The following is a 27,005-nucleotide window of genomic DNA, read 5'->3' on the forward strand; positions in this document are numbered from 1 at the left end:
TAAAGTAGGTATGAAAACTACTTTATGTCGGCAGCGGGATTTGATCACGGGACGGGGGAAGATAGTACTCTTGAATGTGGTGCCTTACACTGCTCGGCCATTCCGGCAGCCTCCAGAACATGGCTCTGGAGGCTGATTGCCACCTCGCGAAACAGGGAGAGTTCACACTGTTCTCTACTGGACATTTAAGTATGTGCCCAGAGACAGGTTGAGAGGACAGATGCATGTATGTACCAGAGTGAGCTCCAGAGAGACTGATGGGGACATAAGACTGGGGTAGAGCGAGAGATGGAGAAAGAGAAAGGTGCCTGTGTCGAGTCAGCAGCAGAGAAAATAAAACAAAGGGGCCTCCTGGGATAACCACACAGTACTTCCTCACAAAGAACACACAGAGGGTGTGTGAAATGACATAAGCACAGCAGCCAGGCTAGCTCAGTCAGTTGAAAATGAGACTCTTAATCTCAGGGTTGTGGGTTCGAGCCCCACGTTGGGCGTGATGCTTTTTAAAGGCTTCTCCATTTTCGGGTTTAACATTAACTCTCTCCTTTTTCAGATATTTCGCTGAGGCTTAAAACTACACACACAAACACATCCTGCAGTTTGCCTCACGATTCCCACAGGACTCCACACAACGCAGCACTTCCCGCCCTGTGAGGCGCCGCTGGGAGCGGTCCTAGTCCGAGCCTTTCCTGCGCCCTTTCCTAGCCTGAGCCGCCCGTGCTTACAGCGAGCTCGGAGTCCGCTCCGGTCCGTCCTGTCCCCCCCCATCCTTTCAAAAAGAGAAGTTTAAGGTCTCATCCCCGCTGGTGTTATGATTAAAGTAGGTATGAAAACTACTTTATGTCGGCAGCGGGATTTGTTCACAGGACTGGGGAAGATACTGCTCTTGAATGTGGCGCCTTACACCGCTCGGCCATTCCGGCAGGCTCCAAAACATGGCTCTGGAGGCTGACTGCCACCTCGCTAAACAGGGAGAGTTCACACTGTTCTCTACTGGAAATTTAAGTATGTGCCCAGAGACAGGTTGAGAGGACAGATGCATGAATGTACCACAGTGAGCTCCAGAGAGACTGATGGGGACATAAGACTGGGGTAGAGCGAGAGATGGAGAAAGAGAAAGGTGCCTGTGTCGAGTCAGCAGCAGAGAAAATGAAACAAAGGGGCCTCCTGGGATAACCACACATTACTTCCTCACAAAGAACACACAGAGGGTGTATGATATGACATAGGCACAGCAGCCCGGCTAGCTCAGTCGGTCGAGCATGAGACTCTTAATCTCAGGGTTGTGGGTTTGAGCCCCACGTGGGATGAGATGCTTTTTAAAGGCTTCTCCATTTTCGGGTTTAACATTAACTCTCACCTTTTTCAGATATTTTGCTGAGGCTTAAAACTACACACACACACACACATCCTGCAGTTTGCCTCACGATTCCCACTGGACTCCACACAACGCAACACTTCCCGCCCTGGGAGGCGCCGCTGGGAGCGGTCCTAGGCCAAGCCTTTCCTGTGCCCTTTCCTAGCCTGAGCCGCCCGTGCTTACAGCGAGCTCGGAGTCCGCTCTGGTCCGTCCTGTCCCCCCCCCATCCTTTCAAAAAGAGGACTTTAAGGTCTCATTCCCGCTGGTGTTATGATTAAAGAAGGTATGAAAACTACTTTATGTCAGCAGCAGGATTTGACCACGGGACTGGGGAAGATACTGCTCTTGAATGTGACGCCTTACACCGCTCAGCCATTCCGGCAGCCTCCGGAACACGACTCTGGAGGCTGACTGCCACCTCGCGACACAGGGAGAGTTCACACTGTTCTCTACTGGACATTTAAGCATGTGCCCAGAGACAGGTTGAAAGGACAGATGCATGTATGTACCAGAGTAAGCTCCCGAAAGACTGATGGGGACATAAGACTGGGGTAGAGCGAGAGATGGAGAAAGAGAAAGGTGCCTGTGTCGAGTCAGCAGCAGAGAAAATGAAACTAAGAGGCCTCCTGGGATAAACACACACTACTTCCTCACAAAGAACACACAGAGGGTGTGTGAAATGACATAGGCACAGAACCCCGGCTAGCTCAGTCGGTAGAGCATGAGACTCTTAATCTCAGCGTTGTGGGTTCGAGCCCCACGTTAGGAGTGATGCTTTTCAAAGGCTTCTCCATTTTCGGGTTTAACATTAACTCTCACCTTTTTCAGATATTTTGCTGAGGCTTAAAACTACACACACACACACACCCTGCAGTTTGCCTCACGATTCCCACAGGACTCCACACAACGCAGCACTTCCCGCCCTAGGAGGAGCCGCTGGGAGCGGTCCTAGGCCAAGCCTTTCCTGCGCCCTTTCCTAGCCTGAGCTGCCCGTGCTTACAGCGAGCTCGGAGTCCGCTCTACTCCGTCCTGTCCCCCCCCATCCTTTCAAAAAGAGGATTTTAAGGTATCATTCCTGCTGGTGTTATGATTAAAGTAGGTATGAAAACTACTTTATGTTGGCAGCAGTATTTGATCACAGGACTGGGGAAGATACTGCTCTTGAATGTGGCGCCTTACACCGCTCGGCCATTCCGGCAGCCTCCAGAACACGGCTCTGGAGGCTGACTGCCACCTCGCGACACAGGGAGAGTTCACACTGTTCTCTACTGGACATTTAAGTATGTGCCCAGAGACAGGTTGAGAGGACAGATGCATGTACGTACCACAGTGAGCTCCAGAGAGACTGATGGGGACATAAGACTGGGGTAGAGCGAGAGATGGAGAAAGAGAAAGGTGCCTGTGTCGAGTCAGCAGCAGAGAAAATAAAACAAAGGGGCCTCCTGGGATAACCACACATTACTTCCTCACAAAGAACACACAGAGGGTGTGTGAAATGACATAGGGACAGCAGCCTGGCTAGCTCAGTAGGTAGCGCATGAGGCTCTTAACCTCAGGGTCGTGGGTTCGAGCCCCATGTTGGGCGTGATGCTTTTCAAAGGCTTCTCCATTTTCGGGTTTAACATTAACTCTCACCTTTTTCAGATATTTCGCTGAGGCTTAAAACTACACACACACACACACACATCCTGCAGTTTGCCTCACGATTCCCACAGGACTCCACACAACGCAGCACTTCCCGCCCTGGGAGGCGCCACTGGGAGTGGTCCTAGGCTGAGCCTTTCCTGCGCCCTTTCCTAGCCTGAGCCGCCCGTGCTTACAGCGAGCTCGGAGTCCGCTCCGCTCCGTCCTGTCCCCCCCCCCCATCCTTTCAAAAAGAGGAGTTTAAAGTCTCATCCCCGCTGGTGTTATGATTAAAGTAGGTATGAAAACTACTTTATGTCAACAGCGGGATTTGATCACAGGACTGGGGAAGATACTGCTTTTGGATGTGGCGCATTACACCGCTCGGCCATTCCGGCAGCCTCTGGAACACAGCTTTGGAGGATGACTGCCACCTCGCGAAACGGGGAGCGTTCACACTGTTCTCTACTGGACATTTAAGTATGTGCCCAGAGACAGGTTGAGAGAACAGATGCATGTATGTACCAGAGTGAGCTCCAGAGAGACTGATGTGGACATAAGACTGGGGTAGAGCGAGAGATGGAGAAAGAGAAAGGTGCCTGTGTCGAGTCATCAGCAGAGAAAATTAAACAAAGGGGCCGCCTGGTATAACCACACACTACTTCCTCACAAAGAACACACAGAGGGTGTGTGAAATGACATAGGCACAGCAGCCCGGCTAGCTCAGTCGGTAGAGCATGAGACTCCTAATCTCATGGTCGTGGGTTCGAGTCCCATGTTGGGTGTGATGCTTTTTAAAGGCTTCTCCATTTTCAGGTTTAACATTAACTTTCACCTTTTTCAGATATTTCGCTGAGGCTTAAAACTACACACACACACACATACTGCAGTTTGCCTCAGGATTCCCACAGGACTCAACACAACGCAGCACTTCCCGCCCTGGGAGGCGCCGCTGGGAGCGGTCCTAGGCCGAGCCTTTCCTGCGCCCTTTCCTAGCCTGAGCCGCCCGTGCTTACAGCGAGCTCGGAGTCCACTCCGGTCCGTCCTGTCCCCCCCCATCCTTTCAAAAAGAGGAGTTTAAGGTCTCATCCCCACTGGTATTATGATTAAAGTAGGTATGAAAACTACTTTATGTCAGCAGCGGGATTTGACCACGGGACTGGGGAAAATACTGCTCTTGAATGTGGCGCCTTACACCGCTCAGCCATTCCGGCAGCCCCCGGAACACAGCTTTGGAGGCTGACTGCCACCTCGCGAAACAGGGAGAGTTCACAATCTTCTCTACTGGACATTTAAGTATGTGCCCAGAGACAGGTTGAAAGGACAGATGCATGTATGTACCAGAGTGAGCTCCCAAAAGACTGATGGGGACATAAGACTGGGGTAGAGCGAGAGATGGAGAAAGAGAAAGGTGCCTGTGTCGAGTCAGCAGCAGAGAAAATGAAACAAAGGGGCCTCCTGGGATAACCACACACTACTTCCTCACAAAGAACACACAGAGGGTGTGTGAAATGACATAGGCACAGCAGCCCGGCTAGCTCAGTAGGTATCGCATGAGACTCTTAATCTCAGGGTCGTGGGTTCGAGCCCCACATTGGGCGTGATGCTTTCTAAAGGCTTCTCCATTTTCGGGTTTAACATTAACTCTCACCTTTTTCAGATATTTCGCTGAGGCTTAAAAATACACAAACACACATCCTGCAGTTTGCCACAGGACTCCACACCACGCAGCACTTCCCGCCCTGGGAGGCGCCGCTGGGAGCGGTCCTAGGCCGAGCCTTTCCTGAGCCCTTTCCTAGCCTGAGCCGCCCGTGCTTACAGCGAGCTCGGAGTCCGCTCCGGTCCGTCCTGTCCCCCCCCATCCTTTCAAAAAGAGGAGTTTAAGGTCTCATCCCCGCTGGTGTTATGATTAAAGTAGGTATGAAAACTACTTTATGTCAGCAGCGGGATTTTACCTCGGGACTGGGGAAGATACTGCTCTTGAATGTGGCGCCTTACACCGCTCGGCCATTCTGGCAGCCTCCGGAACACATCTCTGGAGGCTGACTGCCACCTCGCGAAACAGGGAGAGTTCACAATCTTCTCTACTGGACATTTAAGTATGTGCCCAGAGACAGGTTGAGAGGACAGATGCATGTATGTACCAGAGTGAGCTCCAGAGAGACTGATGGGGACATAAGACTGGGGTAGAGCGAGAGATGGAGAAAGAGAAAGGTGCCTGTGTCGAGTCAGCAGCAGAGAAAATGAAACAAAGGGGCCTCCTGGGATAACCACACACTACTTCCTCACAAAGAACACACAGAGGGTGTGTGAAATGACATAGGCACAGCAGCACGACTAGCTCAGTCGATAGAGCATGAGACTCTTCATCTCAAGGTCGTGGGTTCGAGCCCCACGTTGGGCGTGGTGCTTTTTAAAGGCTTCTCCATTTTCGGGTTTAACATTAACTCTCACCTTTTTCGGATATTTCGCTGAGGCTTAAAACTACACACACACACATCCTGCAGTTTGCCTCACGATTCCCACAGGACTCCACACAACGCAGCACTTCCCGCCCTGAGAGGCGCCGCTGGGAGCGGTCCTAGGCCGAGCCTTTCCTGCGCCCTTTCCTAGCCTGAGCCGCCCGTGCTTACAGTGAGCTCGGAGTCCGCTCCGGTCCGCCCTGTCCCCCCCCCCATCCTTTCAAAAAGAGGAGTTTAAGGTCTCATCCCCGCTGGTGTTATGATTAAAGTAGGTATGAAAACTACTTTATGTCAGCAGTGGGATTTGACCACGGGGCTGGGGAAGATACTGCTCTTGAATGTGGCACCTTACACCGCTCGGCCATTCCGGCAGCCTCCGGAGCACAGCTCTGGAGGCTGACTACCACCTCGCGAAACAGGGAGAGTTCACACTGTTCTCTACTGGACATTTAAGCATGTGCCCAGAGACAGGTTGAGAGGACAGATGCATGTATGTACCAGAGTGAGCTCCAGAAAGACTGATGGGGACATAAGACTGGGGTAGAGCGAGAGATGGAGAAAGAGAAAGGTGCCTGTGTCGAGTCAGCAGCAGAGAAAATGAAACAAAGGGACCTCCTGGGATAACCACACACTACTGCCTCACAAAGAACACACAGAGGGTGTGTGAAATAAGATAAGAACAGCAGCCCGGCTAGCTCAGTCGGTAGCGCATAAGACTCTTAATCTCAGGGTCGTGGGTTCGAGCCCCACGTTGGGCATGATGCTTTTTAAAGGCTTCTCCATTTTCGAGTTTAACATTAACTCTCACCTTTTTCAGATATTTTGCTGAGGCTTAAAACTACACACACACACATCCTGCAGTTTGCCTCACGATTACCACAGGAGTCCACACAACGCAGCACTTCCCGCCCTGGGAGGCGCCGCTGGGAGCGGTCCTAGGCCGAGCCTTTCCTGCGCCCTTTCCTAGCCTGAGCCGCCCGTGCTTACAGCGAGCTCGGAGTCCGCTCCAGTCCATCCTGTCCACCCCCATCCTTTTAAAAAGAGGAGTTTTACGGTCTCATCCCCGCTGGTGTTATGATTAAAGAAGGTATGAAAACTACTTTATGTCAGCAGCAGGATTTGACCACGGGACTGGGGAAGATACTGCACTTGAATGTGGCGCCTTACACCGCTCGGCCATTCTGGCAGCCTCCAGAACACGGCTCTGGAGGCTGACTGCCACCTCGCGAAACAGGGAGAGTTCACACTGTTCTCTACTGGACATTTAAGCATGTGCCCAGAGACAGGTTGAAAGGACAGATGCATGTATGTACCAGAGTGAGCTCCCGAAAGATTGATGGGGACATAAGACTGGGGTAGAGCGAGAGATGGAGAAAGAGAAAGGTGCCTGTGTCGAGTCAGCAGCCGAGAAAATGAAACAAAGGGGCCTCCTGGGATAACCACACACTACTTCCTCACAAAGAACACACAGAGGGTGTGTGAAATAACATAGGCACAGCAGCCCGGCTAGCTCAGTCGGTAGAGCATGAGACTCTTAATCTCAGGGTCGTGGGTTCAAGCCCCACGTTGGGCGTGATGCTTTTGAAAGGCTTCTCCATTTTCGGGTTTAACATTAACTCACCTTTTTCAGATATTTCGCTGAGGCTTAAAACTACACACACACACATCCTGCAGTTTGCCTCACGATTCCCACAGGACTCCACACATCGCAGCACTTCCTGCCCTGGGAGGCGCCACTGGGAGCGGTCCTAGGCCGAGCCTTTCCTGTGCCCTTTCCTAGCCTGAGCCGCCCGTGCTTACAGCGAACTCGGAGTCCGCTCCGGTCCGTCGTGTCCCCCCCCCCCATCCTATCAAAAAGAGGAGTTTAAGGTCTCATCCCCGCTGGTGTTATGATTAAAGTAGGTATGAAAACTACTTTAAGTCTGCAGCGGTATTTGATCACAGGACTGGGGAAGATACTGCTCTTGAATGTGGCGCCTTACACCGCTCGGCCATTCTGGCAGCCTCCGGAACACAGCTCTGGAGCCTGACTGCCACCTCGCGAAACAGGGAGAGTTCACAATCTTCTCTACTGGACATTTAAGTATGTGCCCAGAGACAGGTTGAGAGGACAGATGCATGTATGTACCACAGTGAGCTCCAGAGAGACTGATGGGGACATAAGACTGGGGTAGAGCAAGAGATGGAGAAAGAGAAAGGTGCCTGTGTCGAGTCAGCAGCAGAGAAAATGAAACAAAGGGGCCTCCTGGGATAACCACACACTACTTCCTCACAAAGAACACACAGAGGGTGTGTGAAATGACATAGGCACAGCAGCCCAGCTAGCTCAGTCGGTAGAGCATGAGACTCTTAATCTCAGGGTCGTGGGTTCCAGCCCCACGTCGGGCATGATGCTTTTTTAAGGCTTCTCCATTTTCGGGTTTAACATTAACTCTCACCATTTTCAGATATTTCGCTGAGGCTTAAAACTACACACACACACATCCTGCAGTTTGCCTCACGATTCCCACAGGACTCCACACAACGCAGCACTTCCCGCCCTGGGAGGCGCCGCTGGGAGCAGTCCTAGGCCGAGCCTTTCCTGCGCCCTTTCCTAGCCTGAGTCACCATTGCTTATAGCAAGCTCGGAGTCCGCTCCGGTCCGTCCTGTCCCCCCCCATCCTTTCAAAAAGAGGAGTTTAAAGTCTCAATCCCCGCTGGTGTTATGATTAAAGTAGGTATGAAAAGTACTTTATATCGGGAGCGGGATTTGATCACAGGACTGGGGAAGATACTGCTCTTGAATGTGGCACCTTACACCGCTTGGCCATTCCGGAAGCCTCCGGGAACACAGCTCTGGAGGATGACTGCCACTTTGCGAAAAAGGGAGCGTTCACACTGTTCTCTACTGGACATTTAAGTATGTGCCCAGAGACAGGTTGAGAGGACAGATGAATGTATGTACCAGAGTGAGCTCCAGAGAGACTGATGTGGACATAAGACTGGGGTAGAGCGAGAGATGGAGAAAGAGAAAGGTGCCTGTGTCGAGTCAGCAGCAGAGAAAATGAAACAAAGGGGCCTCCTGGAATAACCACACACTACTTCCTCACAAAGAACACACAGAGGGTGTGTGAAATGACATAGGCACAGCAGCCCGGCTAGCTCAGTCGGTAGAGCATGAGACTCTTAATCTCAGGGTCGTTGGTTCGAGTGCCACGTTGGGCATGATGCTTTTTAAAGGCTTCTCCATTTTCGGGTTTAACATTAACTCTCACCTTTTTCAGATATTTCGCTGAGGCTTAAAACTACACACACACATATCCAGCAGTTTGCCTCACGATTCCCACAGGACTCCACACAACGCAGCACTTCCCGCCCTGAGAGGCACCGCTGGGAGCGGTCCTAGGCCGAGCCTTTCCTGCTCCCTTTCCTAGCCTGAGCCGCCCGTGCTTAGAGCGAGCTCGGAGTCCGCTCCGGTCCGTCCTGTTCCCCCCCCCATCCTTTCAAAAAGAGGAGTTTAAGGTATCATCCCCGCTGGTGTTATGATTAAAGTAGGTATGAAAACTACTTTATGTCAGCAGCGGGATTTGACCACGGGACTGGGAAAGATACTGCTCTTGAATGTGGCACCTTACACCGCTCGGCCATTCCGGCAGCCTCCGGAACACGGCTCTGGAGGCTGACTGCCACCTTGCGAAACAGGGAGAGTTCACACTTTAAGCATGTGCCCAGAGACAGGTTGAGAGGACAGATGCATGTATGTACCAGAGTGAGCTCCAGAGAGACTGAAGGGGACATAAGACTGGGGTAGAGCGAGAGATGGAGAAAGAGAAAGGTGCCTGTGTCGAGTCAGCAGCAGAGAAAATGAAACAAAGGGGCCTCCTGGGATAACCACACACTACTTCCTCACAAAGAACACACAGAGGGTGTGTGAAATAACATAAGCACAGCAACCTGACTAGCTCAGTTGGTAGAGCATGAGACTCTTAATCTCAGGGTTGTGGGTTCGAGCCCCACGTTGGGCGTGATGCTTTTTAAAGGCTTCTCCATTTTCGGGTTTAACATTAACTCTCACCTTTTTCAGATATTTTGCTGAGGCTTAAAACTACACACGCACACACATCCTGCAGTTAGCGTTACGATTCCCACAGGACTCCACACAACGCAGCACTTCCCGCCCTGGGAGGCGCCGCTGGGAGCAGTCCTAGGCCGAGCCTTTCCTGCGCCCTTTCCTAGCCTGAGCCACCAGTGCTTACAGCAAGCTCGGAGTCCGCTCCGGTCCGTCCTGTCCCCCCCCATCCTTTCAAAAAGAGGAGTTTAAAGTCTCATCCCCGCTGGTGTTATGATTAAAGTAGGTATGAAAAGTACTTTATATCAGCAGCGGGATTTGATCACAGGACTGGGGAAAATAGTGCTCTTGAATGTGGCGCCTTACACCGCTTGGCCATTCCGGCAGCCTCCGGGAACACAGCTCTGGAGGATGACTGCCACTTCGCGAAAAAGGGAGCGTTCACACTGTTCTCTACTGGACATTTAAGTATGTGCCCAGAGACAGGTTGAAAGGACAGATGCATGTATGTACCAGAGTGAGCTCCCGAAAGATTGATGGGGACATAAGACTGGGGTAGAGCAAGAGATGGAGAAAGAGAAAGGTGCCTGTGTCTAGTCAGCAGCAGAGAAAATGAAACAAAGGGGCCTCCTGGGATAACCACACACTACTTCCTCACAAAGAACACACAGAGGGTGTGTGAAATGACATAGGCACAGCAGCCTGGCTAGCTCAGTCGGTAGCGCATGAGACTCTTAATCTCAGGGTCGTGGGTTAGAGCCCCACGTTGGGTGTGATGCCTTTTTAAAGGCTTCTCCATTTTCGGGTTTAACATTAACTCTCACCTTTTTCAGATATTTCGCTGAGGCTTAAAACTACACACACACACACACACCCTGCAGTTTGCCTCACGATTCCTACAGGACTCCACACAACGCAGCACTTCCCGCCCTGGGAGGCGCCGCTGGGTGCAGTCCTAGGCCAAGCCTTTCCTGCGCCCTTTCCTATCCTGAGCCGCCCGTGCTTACAGCAAGCTCGGAGTCCGCTCCGCTCCGACCTGTCCCCCCACCATCCTTTCAAAAAGAGGATTTTAAGGTCTCATCCTCGCTGGTGTTATGATTAAAGTAGGTATGAAAACTACTTTATGTTGGGAGCGGTATTTGATCACAGGACTGGGGAAGATACTGCTCTTGAATGTGGCGCCTCATACCGCTCGGCCATTCCGGCAGCCTCCGAAACATGGCTCTGGAGGCTGACTGCCACCTCGCAAAACAGGGAGAGTTCACACTGTTCTCTACTGGACATTTAAGTATGTGCCCAGAGACAGGTTGAGAGGACAGATGCATGTATGTACCAGAGTGAGCTCCAGAGAGACTGATGGGGACATAAGACTGGGGTAGAGCGAGAGATTGAGAAAGAGAAAGGTGCCTGTGTCGAGTCAGCAGCAGAGAAAATGAAACAAAGGGGCCTCCTGGGATAACCACACACTACTTCCTCACAAAGAACACACAGAGGGTGTGTGTAATGACATAGGCACCACAGGCTGGCTAGTTCAGTCGGTAGAGCATGAGACTCTTAATCTCAGGGTCGTGGGTTAGAGCCCCACATTGGGCGTGATGCTTTTTAAAGGCTTCTCCCTTTTCGGGTTTAACATTAACTCTCACCTTTTTCAGATATTTCGCTCAGGCTTAAAAATACACAAACACACATCCTGCAGTTTGCCTCACGATTCCCACAGGACTCCACACAACGCAGCACTTCCTGCCCTGGGAGGCGCCGCTGGGAGCGGTCCTAGGCCGAGCCTGTCCTGCACCCTTTCCTAGCCTGAGCCGCCCCTGCTTACAGCGAGCTCGGAGTCCGCTCCGGTCCGTCCTGTCCCCCCCCATCCTTTCAAAAAGAGGAGTTTAAGGTCTCATCCCCGCTGGTGTTATGATTAAAGTAGGTATGAAAACTACTTTATGTCAGCAGCGGGAATTGACCACAGGACTGGGGAACATACTGCTCTTCAATGTGGCACCTTACACCGCTCGGCCATTCCGGCAGCCTCCGGATATGGCTCTGGAGGCTGACTGCCACCTCGCAAAACAGGGAGAGTTCACACTGTTCTCTACTGGACATTTAAGTATGTGCCCAGAGACAGGTTGAGAGGACAGATGCATGTATGTACCAGAGTGAGCCCCAGAGAGACTGAAGGGGACATAAGACTGGGGTAGAGCGAGAGATGGAGAAAGAGAAAGGTGCCTGTGTCGAGTCAGCAGCAGAGAAAATGAGACAAAGGGGCCTCCTGGGATAACCACACACTACTTCCTCACAAAGAACACACAGAGGGTTTGTGAAATGACATAGGCACAGCAGCCTGACTAGCTCAGTCAGTAGAGCATGAGACTCTTAATCTCAGGTGTAGGAAAGTACCATCTTGCCTGGCATGTTACCCCCATTTTTCACTGTATATATGTTGTTTTAGTTGTATGTGTCACTGGGACCCTGGTAAGCCAGGGCCCCAGTGCTCATAAGTGTGCCTGAATGTGTTACCTGTGTAGTGACTAACTGTCTCACTGAGGCTCTGCTAATCAGAACCTCAGTGGTTATGCTCTCTCATTTCTTTCCAAATTGTCACTAACAGGCTAGTGACCATTTTTACCAATTTACATTGGCTTACTGGAACACCCTTATAATTCCCTAGTATATGGTACTGAGGTACCCAGGGTATTGGGGTTCCAGGAGATCCCTATGGGCTGCAGCATTTCTTTTGCCACCCATAGGGAGCTCTGACAATTCTTACACAGGCCTGCCACTGCAGCCTGAGTGAAATAACGTCCACGTTATTTCACAGCCATTTTACACTGCACTTAAGTAACTTATAAGTCACCTATATGTCTAACCTTTACCTGGTAAAGGTTAGGTGCAAAGTTACTTAGTGTGAGGGCACCCTGGCACTAGCCAAGGTGCCCCCACATTGTTCAGAGCCAATTCCCTGAACTTTGTGAGTGCGGGGACACCATTACACGCGTGCACTACATATAGGTCACTACCTATATGTGGCTTCACAATGGTAACTCCGAATATGGCCATGTAACATGTCTATGATCATGGAATTGCCCCCTCTATGCCATCCTGGCATAGTTGGCACAATCCCATGATCCCAGTAGTCTGTAGCACAGACCCTGGTACTGCCAAACTGCCCTTCCTGGGGTTTCACTGCAGCTGCTGCTGCTGCCAACCCCTCAGACAGGCAGCTGCCCTCCTGGGGTCCAGCCAGGCCTGGCCCAGGATGGCAGAACAAAGAACTTCCTCTGAGAGAGGGTGTGACACCCTCTCCCTTTGGAAAATGGTGTGAAGGCAGGGGAGGAGTAGCCTCCCCCAGCCTCTGGAAATGCTTTGTTGGGCACAGATGTGCCCAATTCTGCATAAGCCAGTCTACACCGGTTCAGGGACCCCTTAGCCCCTGCTCTGGCGTGAAACTGGACAAAGGAAAGGGGAGTGACCACTCCCCTGACCTGCACCTCCCCTGGGAGGTATCCAGAGCTCCTCCAGTGTGCTCCAGACCTCTGCCATCTTGGAAACAGAGGTGCTGCTGGCACACTGGACTGCTCTGAGTGGCCAGTGCCACCAGGTGACGTCAGAGACTCCTGCTGATAGGCTCCTTCAGGTGTTAGTAGCCTATCCTCTCTCCTAGGTAGCCAAACCCTCTTTTCTGGCTATTTAGGGTCTCTGTCTCTGGGGAAACTTTAGATAACGAATGCAACAGCTCATCCGAGTTCCTCTGCATCTCCCTCTTCACCTTCTGATAAGGAAACGACTGCTGACCGCGCTGGAAGCCTGCAAACCTGCAACATAGTAGCAAAGACGACTACTGCAACTCTGTAACGCTGATCCTGCCGCCTTCTCGACTGTTTTCCTGCTTGTGCATGCTGTGGGGGTAGCCTGCCTCCTCTCTGCACCAGAAGCTCCGAAGAAATCTCCTGTGGGTCGACGGAATCTTCCCCCTGCAACCGCAGGCACCAAAAAGCTGCATCTCCGGTCCCTTGGGTCTCCTCTCAGCACGACGAGCGAGGTCCCTCGAATCCAGCCACTCTGTCCAAGTGACCCCCACAGTCCAGTGACTCTTCAGCCCAAGTTTGGTGGAGGTAAGTCCTTGCCTCACCTCGCTGGGCTGCATTGCTGGGAACCGCGACTTTGCAGCTGCTCCGGCCCCTGTGCACTTCCGGCGGAAATCCTTTGTGCACAGCCAAGCCTGGGTCCACGGCACTCTAACCTGCATTGCACGACTTTCTAAGTTGGTCTCCGGTGACGTGGGACTCCTTTGTGCAAGTTCGGCGAGCACCGTTTCACGCATCCTCGTAGTGCCTGTTTCTGGCACTTCTCCGGGTGCTACCTGCTTCAGTGAGGGCTCTTTGTCTTGCTCGACGTCCCCTCTCTCTTCAGGTCCAATTTGCGACCTCCTGGTCCCTCCTGGGCCCCAGCAGCGTCCAAAAACGCCAAACGCACCACCAAAGGGAAAGTCTCTAGCCCTTTTTGTTCCTGCAGAAACCTCAGCTTCTTCTGTCCAGTCGAAGCTTCTTTGCACCCGCAGCTGGCATTTCCTGGGCATCTGCCCATCTCCGACGTGCTTGTGACTTTTGGACTTGGTCCCCTTGTTCCACAGGTACCCTAGATTGGAAATCCACAGTTGTTGCATTGCTGGTTTGTGTCTTTCCTGCATTATTCCTCTAACACGACTCTTTTGTCCTTAGGGGAACTTTAGTGCACTTTGCACTCACTTTTCAGGGTCTTGGGGAGGGTTATTTTTCTAACTCTCACTATTTTCTAATAGTCCCAGCGACCCTCTACAAGGTCACATAGGTTTGGGGTCCATTCGTGGTTCGCATTCCTCTTTTGGAGTATATGGTTTGTGTTGCCCCTATCCCTATGTTTCCCCATTGCATCCTATTGTAACTATACATTGTTTGCACTGTTTTCTAAGACTATACTGCATATTTTTGCTATTGTGTATATATATCTTGTGTATATTTCCTATCCTCTCACTGAGGGTACACTCTAAGATACTTTGGCATATTGTCATAAAAATAAAGTACCTTTATTTTTAGTATAACTGTGTATTGTGTTTTCTTATGATATTGTGCATATGACACTAAGTGGTACTGTAGTAGCTTCACACGTCTCCTAGTTCAGCCTAAGCTGCTCTGCTAAGCTACCATTATCTATCAGCCTAAGCTGCTAGACACCCTATACACTAATAAGGGATAACTGGGCCTGGTACAAGGTGCAAGTGCCCCTTGGTACTCACTACAAGTCAGTCCAGCCTCCTACATCAGGGTCGTGGGTTTGAGCTCCATGTTGGGAGTGATGTGTTTTAAAGGCTTCTCCATTTTTGGGTTTAACATTAACTCTCACCTTTTTCAGATATTTTGCTGAGGCTTAAAACTACACACACACACATCCTGCAGTTTGCCTCACGATTCCCACAGGACTCCACACAACGCAGCACTTCCCGCCCTGGGAGGCGCCGCTGGGAGCGGTCCTAGGCCGAGCCTTTCCTGCGCCTTTTCCTAGCCTGAGCTGCCTGTGCTTACAGCGAGCTCGGAGTCCGCTCCGGTCCGTCCTGTCCCCCCCCCCATCCTTTCAAAAAGAGGAGTTTAAGGTCTCATCCCCGCTGGTGTTATGATTAAAGTAGGTATGAAAACTACTTTTTGTCAGCAGCAGGATTTGATCACGGGATTGGGGAAGATACTGCTCTTGAATGTGGTGCCTCACACTGCTCGGGTGTTCCGGCAGCCTCCAGAACACGGCTCTGGAGGCTGACTGCCACCTCGCGAAAGAGGGAGAGTTCACACTGTTCTATACTGGACATTTAAGTATGTGCCCAGAGACAGGTTGAGAGGACAGATGCATGTATGTACCAGAGTGAGCTCCAGAGAGACTGATGGGGACATAAGACTGGGGTAGAGCGAGAGATGGAGAAAGAGAAAGGTGCCTGTGTCGAGTCAGCAGCAGAGAAAATGAAACAAAGGGGCCTCCTGGGATAACCACATACTACTACCTCACAAAGAACACACAGAGGGTGTGTGAAATGACATAGGCACAGCAGCCCGGCTAGCTCAGTCGGTAGTGCATGAGACTCTTAATCTCAGGTTTGTGGGTTCGAGCCCCACGTTGGGCGTGATGCTTTTTAAGGGCTTCTCCATTTTCTGGTTTAACATTAACTCTCACCTTTTTCAGATATTTCGCTGAGGCTTAAAACTAAACACACACACATCCTGCAGTTTGCCTCACGCTTCCCACAGGACTCCACACAACGCAGCACTTCCCACCCTGGGAGGCGCCGCTGGCAGCGGTCCTAGGCCGAGCCTTTCCTGCGCCCTTTCCTTGCCTGAGCCGCCCGTGCTTACAGCGATCTCGGAGTCCGCTCTGGTCCGTCCTGTCCACCCCCATCCTTTCAAAAAGAGGAGTTTTACGGTCTCATCCCCGCTGGTGTCATGTTTAAAGTAGGTATGAAAACTACTTTATGTCGGCAGCGGGATTTAATCACAGGACTGGGGAAGATACTGCTCTTGAATGTGGCACCTTACATCACTCAGCCATTCCGGCAGCCTCCGGAAAGTGGCTCTGGTGGCTGACTGCCACCTCGCGAAACAGGGAGAGTTCACACTGTTCTCTACTGGACATTTAAGTATGTGCCCAGAGACAGATTGAGAGGACACATGCATGTATGTACCAGAGTGAGCTCCAGAGAAACTGATGAGGACAAAAGACTGGGGTAGAGCGAGAGATGGAGAAAGACAAAGGTGCCTGTGTCGAGTCAGCAGCAGAGAAAATGAAACAAAGGGGCCTCCTGGGATAACCACACACTACTTCCTCACAAAGAACACACAGAGGGTGTGTGAAATGACATAGGCACAGCAGCCTGGCTAGCTCAGTCGGTATAGCATGAGACTCTTAATCTCAGGGTTGTGGGTTTGAGCCCCATGTTGGGCGTGATGCTTTTTAAAGGCTTCTCCATTTTCGGGTTTAACATTAACTCTCACCTTTTTCAGATATTTCGCTGAGGCTTAAAACTACACACACACACACATCCTGCAGTTTGCCTCACGATTCCCACAGGACTCCACACAATGCAGCACTTCCCGCCCTGGGAGGCGCCGCTGGGAGCGGTCCTAGGCTGAGCCTTTCCTGCGCCCTTTCCTAGCCTGAGCCGCCCGTGCTTACAGCGAGCTCGGAGTCCTCTCCAGTCCGTCTTGTTCCCCCCCATCCTTTCAAAAAGAGGAGTTTAAGGTCTCATCCCCGCTGGTGTTATGAATAAAGTAGGTATGAAAACTACTTTATGTCAGCAGCGGGATCTGATCACAGGACTGGGGAAGATACTGCTCTTGAATGCGGCACCTTACACCGCTCGGCCATTCCAGCAGCCTCCGGAGTATAGCTCTGGAGGCTGACTGCCACCTCACGAAACAGGGAGCGTTCACACTGTTCTCTACTGGACATTTAAGTATGTGCCCAGAGACAGGTTGAGAGGACAGATGCATGTATGTACCAGAGTGAGCTCCAGAGAGACTGATGGGGACATAAGACTGGGGTAGAGCGAGAGATGGAGAAAGAGAAAGGTGCCTGTGTCGAGTCAGCAGCAGGGAAAATGAAACAAAGGGGCCTCCTGGGATAACCACACACTACTTCCTCACAAAGAACACACAGAGGGTGTGTGAAATGACATTGGCACAGCAGCCCGGCTAGCTCAGTCGGTAGAGCATGAGACCCTTAATCTCAGGGTCGTGGGTTCGAGCCCTACGTAGGGTGTGATGCTTTTTAAAGGCTTCTCCATTTTCAGGTTTAACATTAACTCTCACCTTTTTCAGATATTTTGCTGAGGCTTAAAACTACACACACACACACACATCCTGCAGTTTGCCTCACGATTCCCACAGGACTCCACACAACGCAGCACTTCCCACCCTGGGAGGCGCCGCTGGGAGCGGTCCTAGGCCGAGCCTTTCCTGCGCCCTTTCCTAGCCTGAGCCGCCCGTGCTTACAGCGAGCTCGGAGTCCGCTCCGGTCCGTCTTGTTCCCCCCCATCCTTTCAAAAAGAGGAGTTTAAGGTCTCATCCCCGCTGGTGTTATGATTAAAGTAGGTATGAAAACTACTTTATGTCGGCAGCGGGATTTGATCACAGGACTGGGGAAAATACTGCTCTTGAATGTGGCACCTTACACCGCTCGGCCATTCCGGCAGCCTCCGGAACATGGCTCTGGAGGCTGACTGCCACCTCGCGAAACAGGGAGAGTTCACACTGTTCTCTACTGGACATTTCAGTATGTGCCCAGAGACAGGTTGAGAGGACAGATGCATGTATGTACCAGAGTAAGCTCCAGAGAGACTGATGGGGACATAAGACTGGGGTAGAGCGAGATGGAGAAAGAGAAAGGTGCCTGTGTCGAGTCAGCAGCAGAGAAAATGAAACAAAGGGGCCTCCTTGGATAACCACACACTACTTCCTCACAAAGAACAAACAGAGGGTGTGTGAAATGACGCAGGCACAGCAGCCTGGCTAGCTCAGTCAGTAGAGCATGAGACTCTTAATCTCAGGGTTGTGGGTTCGAGCCCCATGTTGGGTGTGATGCTTTTTAAAGGCTTCTCCATTTTCGGGTTTAACATTAACTCTCTCCTTTTTCAGATATTTCGCTGAGGCTTAAAACTACACACACACACACATCCTGCAGTTTGCCTCACGATTCCCACAGGACTCCACACAACGCAACACTTCCCTCCCTGGGAGGCGCTGCTGGGAACGTTCCTATGGCGAGCCTTTCCTGCGCCCTTTCCTAGCCTGAGCCGCCCGTGCTTACAGCGAGCTCAGAGTCCGCTCCGGTCCGTCCTGTTCCCCCCCATCCTTTCAAAAAGAGGAGTTTAAAGTCTCATCCCCGCTGGTGTTATGATTAAAGTAGGTATGAAAACTACTTTATGTCAGCAGCGGGATTTGATTACGGGACTGGGAAAGATACTGCTCTTGAATGTGGCGCCTTACACTGCTCGGCCATTCCGGCAGTCTGCGGAACACGGCTCTGGAGGCTGACTGCCGCCTCGCGACACAGGGAGAGTTCACACTGTTCTCTATTGGACATTTAAGTATGTGCCCAGAGACAGGTTGAGAGGACAGATGCATGTATGTACCAGAGTGAGCCCCAGAGAGACTGAAGGGGACATAAGACTGGGGTAGAGCGAGAGATGGAGAAAGAGAAAGGTGCCTGTGTCGAGTCAGCAGCAGAGAAAATGAGACAAAGGGGCCTCCTGGGATAACCACACACTACTTCCTCACAAAGAACACACAGAGGGTTTGTGAAATGACATAGGCACAGCAGCCTGACTAGCTCAGTCAGCAGAGCATGAGACTCTTAATCTCAGGTGTAGGAAAGTACCATCTTGCCTGGCATGTTACCCCCATTTTTCACTGTATATATGTTGTTTTAGTTGTATGTGTCACTGGGACCCTGGTAAGCCAGGGCCCCAGTGCTCATAAGTGTGCCTGAATGTGTTACCTGTGTAGTGACTAACTGTCTCACTGAGGCTCTGCTAATCAGAACCTCAGTGGTTATGCTCTCTCATTTCTTTCCAAATTGTCACTAACAGGCTAGTGACCATTTTTACCAATTTACATTGGCTTACTGGAACACCCTTATAATTCCCTAGTATATGGTACTGAGGTACCCAGGGTATTGGGGTTCCAGGAGATCCCTATGGGCTGCAGCATTTCTTTTGCCACCCATAGGGAGCTCTGACAATTCTTACACAGGCCTGCCACTGCAGCCTGAGTGAAATAACGTCCACGTTATTTCACAGCCATTTTACACTGCACTTAAGTAACTTATAAGTCACCTATATGTCTAACCTTTACCTGGTAAAGGTTAGGTGCAAAGTTACTTAGTGTGAGGGCACCCTGGCACTAGCCAAGGTGCCCCCACATTGTTCAGAGCCAATTCCCTGAACTTTGTGAGTGCGGGGACACCATTACACGCGTGCACTACATATAGGTCACTACCTATATGTGGCTTCACAATGGTAACTCCGAATATGGCCATGTAACATGTCTATGATCATGGAATTGCCCCCTCTATGCCATCCTGGCATAGTTGGCACAATCCCATGATCCCAGTAGTCTGTAGCACAGACCCTGGTACTGCCAAACTGCCCTTCCTGGGGTTTCACTGCAGCTGCTGCTGCTGCCAACCCCTCAGACAGGCAGCTGCCCTCCTGGGGTCCAGCCAGGCCTGGCCCAGGATGGCAGAACAAAGAACTTCCTCTGAGAGAGGGTGTGACACCCTCTCCCTTTGGAAAATGGTGTGAAGGCAGGGGAGGAGTAGCCTCCCCCAGCCTCTGGAAATGCTTTGTTGGGCACAGATGTGCCCAATTCTGCATAAGCCAGTCTACACCGGTTCAGGGACCCCTTAGCCCCTGCTCTGGCGTGAAACTGGACAAAGGAAAGGGGAGTGACCACTCCCCTGACCTGCACCTCCCCTGGGAGGTATCCAGAGCTCCTCCAGTGTGCTCCAGACCTCTGCCATCTTGGAAACAGAGGTGCTGCTGGCACACTGGACTGCTCTGAGTGGCCAGTGCCACCAGGTGACGTCAGAGACTCCTGCTGATAGGCTCCTTCAGGTGTTAGTAGCCTATCCTCTCTCCTAGGTAGCCAAACCCTCTTTTCTGGCTATTTAGGGTCTCTGTCTCTGGGGAAACTTTAGATAACGAATGCAACAGCTCATCCGAGTTCCTCTGCATCTCCCTCTTCACCTTCTGATAAGGAAACGACTGCTGACCGCGCTGGAAGCCTGCAAACCTGCAACATAGTAGCAAAGACGACTACTGCAACTCTGTAACGCTGATCCTGCCGCCTTCTCGACTGTTTTCCTGCTTCTGCATGCTGTGGGGGTAGCCTGCCTCCTCTCTGCACCAGAAGCTCCGAAGAAATCTCCTGTGGGTCGACGGAATCTTCCCCCTGCAACCGCAGGCACCAAAAAGCTGCATCTCCGGTCCCTTGGGTCTCCTCTCAGCACGACGAGCGAGGTCCCTCGAATCCAGCCACTCTGTCCAAGTGACCCCCACAGTCCAGTGACTCTTCAGCCCAAGTTTGGTGGAGGTAAGTCCTTGCCTCACCTCGCTGGGCTGCATTGCTGGGAACCGCGACTTTGCAGCTGCTCCGGCCCCTGTGCACTTCCGGCGGAAATCCTTTGTGCACAGCCAAGCCTGGGTCCACGGCACTCTAACCTGCATTGCACGACTTTCTAAGTTGGTCTCCGGCGACGTGGGACTCCTTTGTGCAAGTTCGGCGAGCACCGTTTCACGCATCCTCGTAGTGCCTGTTTCTGGCACTTCTCCGGGTGCTACCTGCTTCAGTGAGGGCTCTTTGTCTTGCTCGACGTCCCCTCTCTCTTCAGGTCCAATTTGCGACCTCCTGGTCCCTCCTGGGCCCCAGCAGCGTCCAAAAACGCCAAACGCACCACCAAAGGGAAAGTCTCTAGCCCTTTTTGTTCCTGCAGAAACCTCAGCTTCTTCTGTCCAGTCGAAGCTTCTTTGCACCCGCAGCTGGCATTTCCTGGGCATCTGCCCATCTCCGACGTGCTTGTGACTTTTGGACTTGGTCCCCTTGTTCCACAGGTACCCTAGATTGGAAATCCACAGTTGTTGCATTGCTGGTTTGTGTCTTTCCTGCATTATTCCTCTAACACGACTCTTTTGTCCTTAGGGGAACTTTAGTGCACTTTGCACTCACTTTTCAGGGTCTTGGGGAGGGTTATTTTTCTAACTCTCACTATTTTCTAATAGTCCCAGCGACCCTCTACAAGGTCACATAGGTTTGGGGTCCATTCGTGGTTCGCATTCCTCTTTTGGAGTATATGGTTTGTGTTGCCCCTATCCCTATGTTTCCCCATTGCATCCTATTGTAACTATACATTGTTTGCACTGTTTTCTAAGACTATACTGCATATTTTTGCTATTGTGTATATATATCTTGTGTATATTTCCTATCCTCTCACTGAGGGTACACTCTAAGATACTTTGGCATATTGTCATAAAAATAAAGTACCTTTATTTTTAGTATAACTGTGTATTGTGTTTTCTTATGATATTGTGCATATGACACTAAGTGGTACTGTAGTAGCTTCACACGTCTCCTAGTTCAGCCTAAGCTGCTCTGCTAAGCTACCATTATCTATCAGCCTAAGCTGCTAGACACCCTATACACTAATAAGGGATAACTGGGCCTGGTACAAGGTGCAAGTGCCCCTTGGTACTCACTACAAGTCAGTCCAGCCTCCTACATCAGGGTCGTGGGTTTGAGCTCCATGTTGGGAGTGATGTGTTTTAAAGGCTTCTCCATTTTTGGGTTTAACATTAACTCTCACCTTTTTCAGATATTTTGCTGAGGCTTAAAACTACACACACACACATCCTGCAGTTTGCCTCACGATTCCCACAGGACTCCACACAACGCAGCACTTCCCGCCCTGGGAGGCGCCGCTGGGAGCGGTCCTAGGCCGAGCCTTTCCTGCGCCTTTTCCTAGCCTGAGCTGCCTGTGCTTACAGCGAGCTCGGAGTCCGCTCCGGTCCGTCCTGTCCCCCCCCCCATCCTTTCAAAAAGAGGAGTTTAAGGTCTCATCCCCGCTGGTGTTATGATTAAAGTAGGTATGAAAACTACTTTTTGTCAGCAGCAGGATTTGATCACGGGATTGGGGAAGATACTGCTCTTGAATGTGGTGCCTCACACTGCTCGGGTGTTCCGGCAGCCTCCAGAACACGGCTCTGGAGGCTGACTGCCACCTCGCGAAAGAGGGAGAGTTCACACTGTTCTATACTGGACATTTAAGTATGTGCCCAGAGACAGGTTGAGAGGACAGATGCATGTATGTACCAGAGTGAGCTCCAGAGAGACTGATGGGGACATAAGACTGGGGTAGAGCGAGAGATGGAGAAAGAGAAAGGTGCCTGTGTCGAGTCAGCAGCAGAGAAAATGAAACAAAGGGGCCTCCTGGGATAACCACATACTACTACCTCACAAAGAACACACAGAGGGTGTGTGAAATGACATAGGCACAGCAGCCCGGCTAGCTCAGTCGGTAGTGCATGAGACTCTTAATCTCAGGTTTGTGGGTTCGAGCCCCACGTTGGGCGTGATGCTTTTTAAGGGCTTCTCCATTTTCTGGTTTAACATTAACTCTCACCTTTTTCAGATATTTCGCTGAGGCTTAAAACTAAACACACACACATCCTGCAGTTTGCCTCACGCTTCCCACAGGACTCCACACAACGCAGCACTTCCCACCCTGGGAGGCGCCGCTGGCAGCGGTCCTAGGCCGAGCCTTTCCTGCGCCCTTTCCTTGCCTGAGCCGCCCGTGCTTACAGCGATCTCGGAGTCCGCTCTGGTCCGTCCTGTCCACCCCCATCCTTTCAAAAAGAGGAGTTTTACGGTCTCATCCCCGCTGGTGTCATGTTTAAAGTAGGTATGAAAACTACTTTATGTCGGCAGCGGGATTTAATCACAGGACTGGGGAAGATACTGCTCTTGAATGTGGCACCTTACATCACTCAGCCATTCCGGCAGCCTCCGGAAAGTGGCTCTGGTGGCTGACTGCCACCTCGCGAAACAGGGAGAGTTCACACTGTTCTCTACTGGACATTTAAGTATGTGCCCAGAGACAGATTGAGAGGACACATGCATGTATGTACCAGAGTGAGCTCCAGAGAAACTGATGAGGACAAAAGACTGGGGTAGAGCGAGAGATGGAGAAAGACAAAGGTGCCTGTGTCGAGTCAGCAGCAGAGAAAATGAAACAAAGGGGCCTCCTGGGATAACCACACACTACTTCCTCACAAAGAACACACAGAGGGTGTGTGAAATGACATAGGCACAGCAGCCTGGCTAGCTCAGTCGGTATAGCATGAGACTCTTAATCTCAGGGTTGTGGGTTTGAGCCCCATGTTGGGCGTGATGCTTTTTAAAGGCTTCTCCATTTTCGGGTTTAACATTAACTCTCACCTTTTTCAGATATTTCGCTGAGGCTTAAAACTACACACACACACACATCCTGCAGTTTGCCTCACGATTCCCACAGGACTCCACACAATGCAGCACTTCCCGCCCTGGGAGGCGCCGCTGGGAGCGGTCCTAGGCTGAGCCTTTCCTGCGCCCTTTCCTAGCCTGAGCCGCCCGTGCTTACAGCGAGCTCGGAGTCCTCTCCAGTCCGTCTTGTTCCCCCCCATCCTTTCAAAAAGAGGAGTTTAAGGTCTCATCCCCGCTGGTGTTATGAATAAAGTAGGTATGAAAACTACTTTATGTCAGCAGCGGGATCTGATCACAGGACTGGGGAAGATACTGCTCTTGAATGCGGCACCTTACACCGCTCGGCCATTCCAGCAGCCTCCGGAGTATAGCTCTGGAGGCTGACTGCCACCTCACGAAACAGGGAGCGTTCACACTGTTCTCTACTGGACATTTAAGTATGTGCCCAGAGACAGGTTGAGAGGACAGATGCATGTATGTACCAGAGTGAGCTCCAGAGAGACTGATGGGGACATAAGACTGGGGTAGAGCGAGAGATGGAGAAAGAGAAAGGTGCCTGTGTCGAGTCAGCAGCAGGGAAAATGAAACAAAGGGGCCTCCTGGGATAACCACACACTACTTCCTCACAAAGAACACACAGAGGGTGTGTGAAATGACATTGGCACAGCAGCCCGGCTAGCTCAGTCGGTAGAGCATGAGACCCTTAATCTCAGGGTTGTGGGTTCGAGCCCTACGTAGGGTGTGATGCTTTTTAAAGGCTTCTCCATTTTCAGGTTTAACATTAACTCTCACCTTTTTCAGATATTTTGCTGAGGCTTAAAACTACACACACACACACACATCCTGCAGTTTGCCTCACGATTCCCACAGGACTCCACACAACGCAGCACTTCCCACCCTGGGAGGCGCCGCTGGGAGCGGTCCTAGGCCGAGCCTTTCCTGCGCCCTTTCCTAGCCTGAGCCGCCCGTGCTTACAGCGAGCTCGGAGTCCGCTCCGGTCCGTCTTGTTCCCCCCCATCCTTTCAAAAAGAGGAGTTTAAGGTCTCATCCCCGCTGGTGTTATGATTAAAGTAGGTATGAAAACTACTTTATGTCGGCAGCGGGATTTGATCACAGGACTGGGGAAAATACTGCTCTTGAATGTGGCACCTTACACCGCTCGGCCATTCCGGCAGCCTCCGGAACATGGCTCTGGAGGCTGACTGCCACCTCGCGAAACAGGGAGAGTTCACACTGTTCTCTACTGGACATTTCAGTATGTGCCCAGAGACAGGTTGAGAGGACAGATGCATGTATGTACCAGAGTAAGCTCCAGAGAGACTGATGGGGACATAAGACTGGGGTAGAGCGAGATGGAGAAAGAGAAAGGTGCCTGTGTCGAGTCAGCAGCAGAGAAAATGAAACAAAGGGGCCTCCTTGGATAACCACACACTACTTCCTCACAAAGAACAAACAGAGGGTGTGTGAAATGACGCAGGCACAGCAGCCTGGCTAGCTCAGTCAGTAGAGCATGAGACTCTTAATCTCAGGGTTGTGGGTTCGAGCCCCATGTTGGGTGTGATGCTTTTTAAAGGCTTCTCCATTTTCGGGTTTAACATTAACTCTCTCCTTTTTCAGATATTTCGCTGAGGCTTAAAATTACACACACACACACATCCTGCAGTTTCCTCACGATTCCCAGAGGACTCCACACAACGCAGCACTTCCCGCCCTGGGAGGCGCCACTGGGAGCGGTCCTAGGCCGAGCCTTTCCTGCGCCCTTTCCTAGCCTGAGCCACCCGTGCTTACAGCGAGCTCGGAGTCTGCTCCGGTCCGTCCTGCCCTCCCCCCCCCCCATCCTTTCAAAAAGAGGAATTTAAGGTCTCATCCCCGCTGGTGTCATGATTAAAGTTGGTATGAAAACTACTTTATGTCAGCAGCGGGATTTGATCACAGGACTGGGGAAGATATTGCTCTTGAATGAGGCATCTTACACCGCTCGGCCATTTCGGCAGCCTCCGGAACACAGCTCTGGAGGCTGACTGCCACCTCACAAAACAGGGAGAGTTCACACTGTTCTCTACTGGACATTTAAGTATGTGCCCAGAGACAGGTTGAGAGGACAGATGCATGTATGTACCAGAGTGAGCTCCAGAGAGACTGATGGGGACATAAGACTGGGGTAGAGCGAGAGATGGAGAAAGAGAAAGGTGCCTGTGTCGAGTCAGCAGCAGAGAAAATAAAACAAAGGGGCCTCCTGGGATAACCACACACTACTTCCTCACAAAGAACACACAGAGGGTGTGTGAAATCATATAGGAACAAAAGCCCGGCTAGCTCAGTCGGTAGAGCATGAGACTCTTAATCTCAGGGTCGTGGGTTCGAGCCCCACGTTGGGTGTGATGCTTTTAAAAGGCTTCTCCATTTTCGGGTTTAACATTAACTCTCACCTTTTTCAGATATTTCACTGAGGCTTAAAACTACACACACACACATCCTGCAGTTTGCCTCACGATTCCCACAGAACTCCACACAACGCAGCACTTCCCGCCCTGGGAGGTGCCGCTGGGAGCGGTCCTAGGCCGAGCCTTTTCTGCGCCCTTTCCTAGCCTGAGCCGCCCGTGCTTACAGCGAGCTCGGAGTCCGCTCCGGTCCGTCCTGTCCCCCCCCCATCCTTTCAAAAAGAGTAGTTTAAGGTCTCATCCCCGTTGGTGTTATGATTAAAGTAGGTATGAAAACTACTTTATGTCGGCAGCGGGATTTGATCACGGGACTGGGGAAGACACTGCTCTTGAATGTGGCGCCTTACACCGCTCAGCCATTCTGGCAGCCTCCGAACACGGCTCTGGAGGCTGACTGCCACCTCGCGAAACAGGGAGAGTTCACACTGTTCTCTACTGGACATTTAAGTATGTGCCCAGAGACAGGTTGAGAGGACAGATGCATGTATGTACCAGAGTGAGCACCAGAGAGACTGATTTTTTTTTTTTTTAATCTCTTTATTGAACGCAAACTGCACACATCAATACAATAGCTGTACGTTATTTTGCAATACATTTACATACTTGTATAATTTTACACAGCATTGCCACTACGAGAGGTGTGAAAAAGAAAGGAGGGGAGAGGGGAATTGGAAGAGGAAAGCAGGGATATCAGGAAGGGAGAACTTTAACAGCTAATCTTAATAATGCGAGAGAGTTAAGGGCGTTGTAAACGGAGAATACAGTGACATTTAACATGCGAGCTGTTATTAGGGCTGATTGCAGCTTACGGGGTCTGGCCAGACATTGACGATATCCGTATCTAATATAGTAATCAGTTCAGGGGTGTAAAGAGTGTCTGTGGTGTTGACGGGTTCAGGGGCAGGACTATTTTACTTGTTGTGATTGTGTGTTACAGGCATGTATAAGCGTGTGGGGAGTGATTGGGCACAGGTAAGAGATGTCTTTCGAGGAAGAGGAAGGATAATAGTAATGAGTGTGTTTAAGGACAAACCGAAGTTGCTGCTG

General features: G+C 51.3%; 3 non-coding genes across 3 annotated transcripts; all 3 read left to right on the forward strand.

The window, feature by feature from the left end:
• The first annotated feature begins 3,695 nt into the window (after positions 1–3,695).
• On the forward strand, positions 3,696–3,768 carry TRNAR-CCU (transfer RNA arginine (anticodon CCU)). Its single transcript has one exon. It is a non-coding gene; the product is annotated as a tRNA-Arg (tRNA).
• Positions 3,769–6,945: 3,177 nt separating this feature from the next.
• Positions 6,946–7,018, forward strand: TRNAK-CUU (transfer RNA lysine (anticodon CUU)). Its single transcript has one exon. It is a non-coding gene; the product is annotated as a tRNA-Lys (tRNA).
• An 18,805-nt stretch (positions 7,019–25,823) lies between these two features.
• On the forward strand, positions 25,824–25,896 carry TRNAK-CUU (transfer RNA lysine (anticodon CUU)). The gene has a single exon. It is a non-coding gene; the product is annotated as a tRNA-Lys (tRNA).
• Positions 25,897–27,005: the final 1,109 nt, after the last annotated feature.

This window comes from Pleurodeles waltl, chromosome 6 (genome assembly GCF_031143425.1).
Source record: "Pleurodeles waltl isolate 20211129_DDA chromosome 6, aPleWal1.hap1.20221129, whole genome shotgun sequence".
In the NCBI taxonomy this organism is placed as follows: Eukaryota; Metazoa; Chordata; class Amphibia; order Caudata; family Salamandridae; genus Pleurodeles; species Pleurodeles waltl.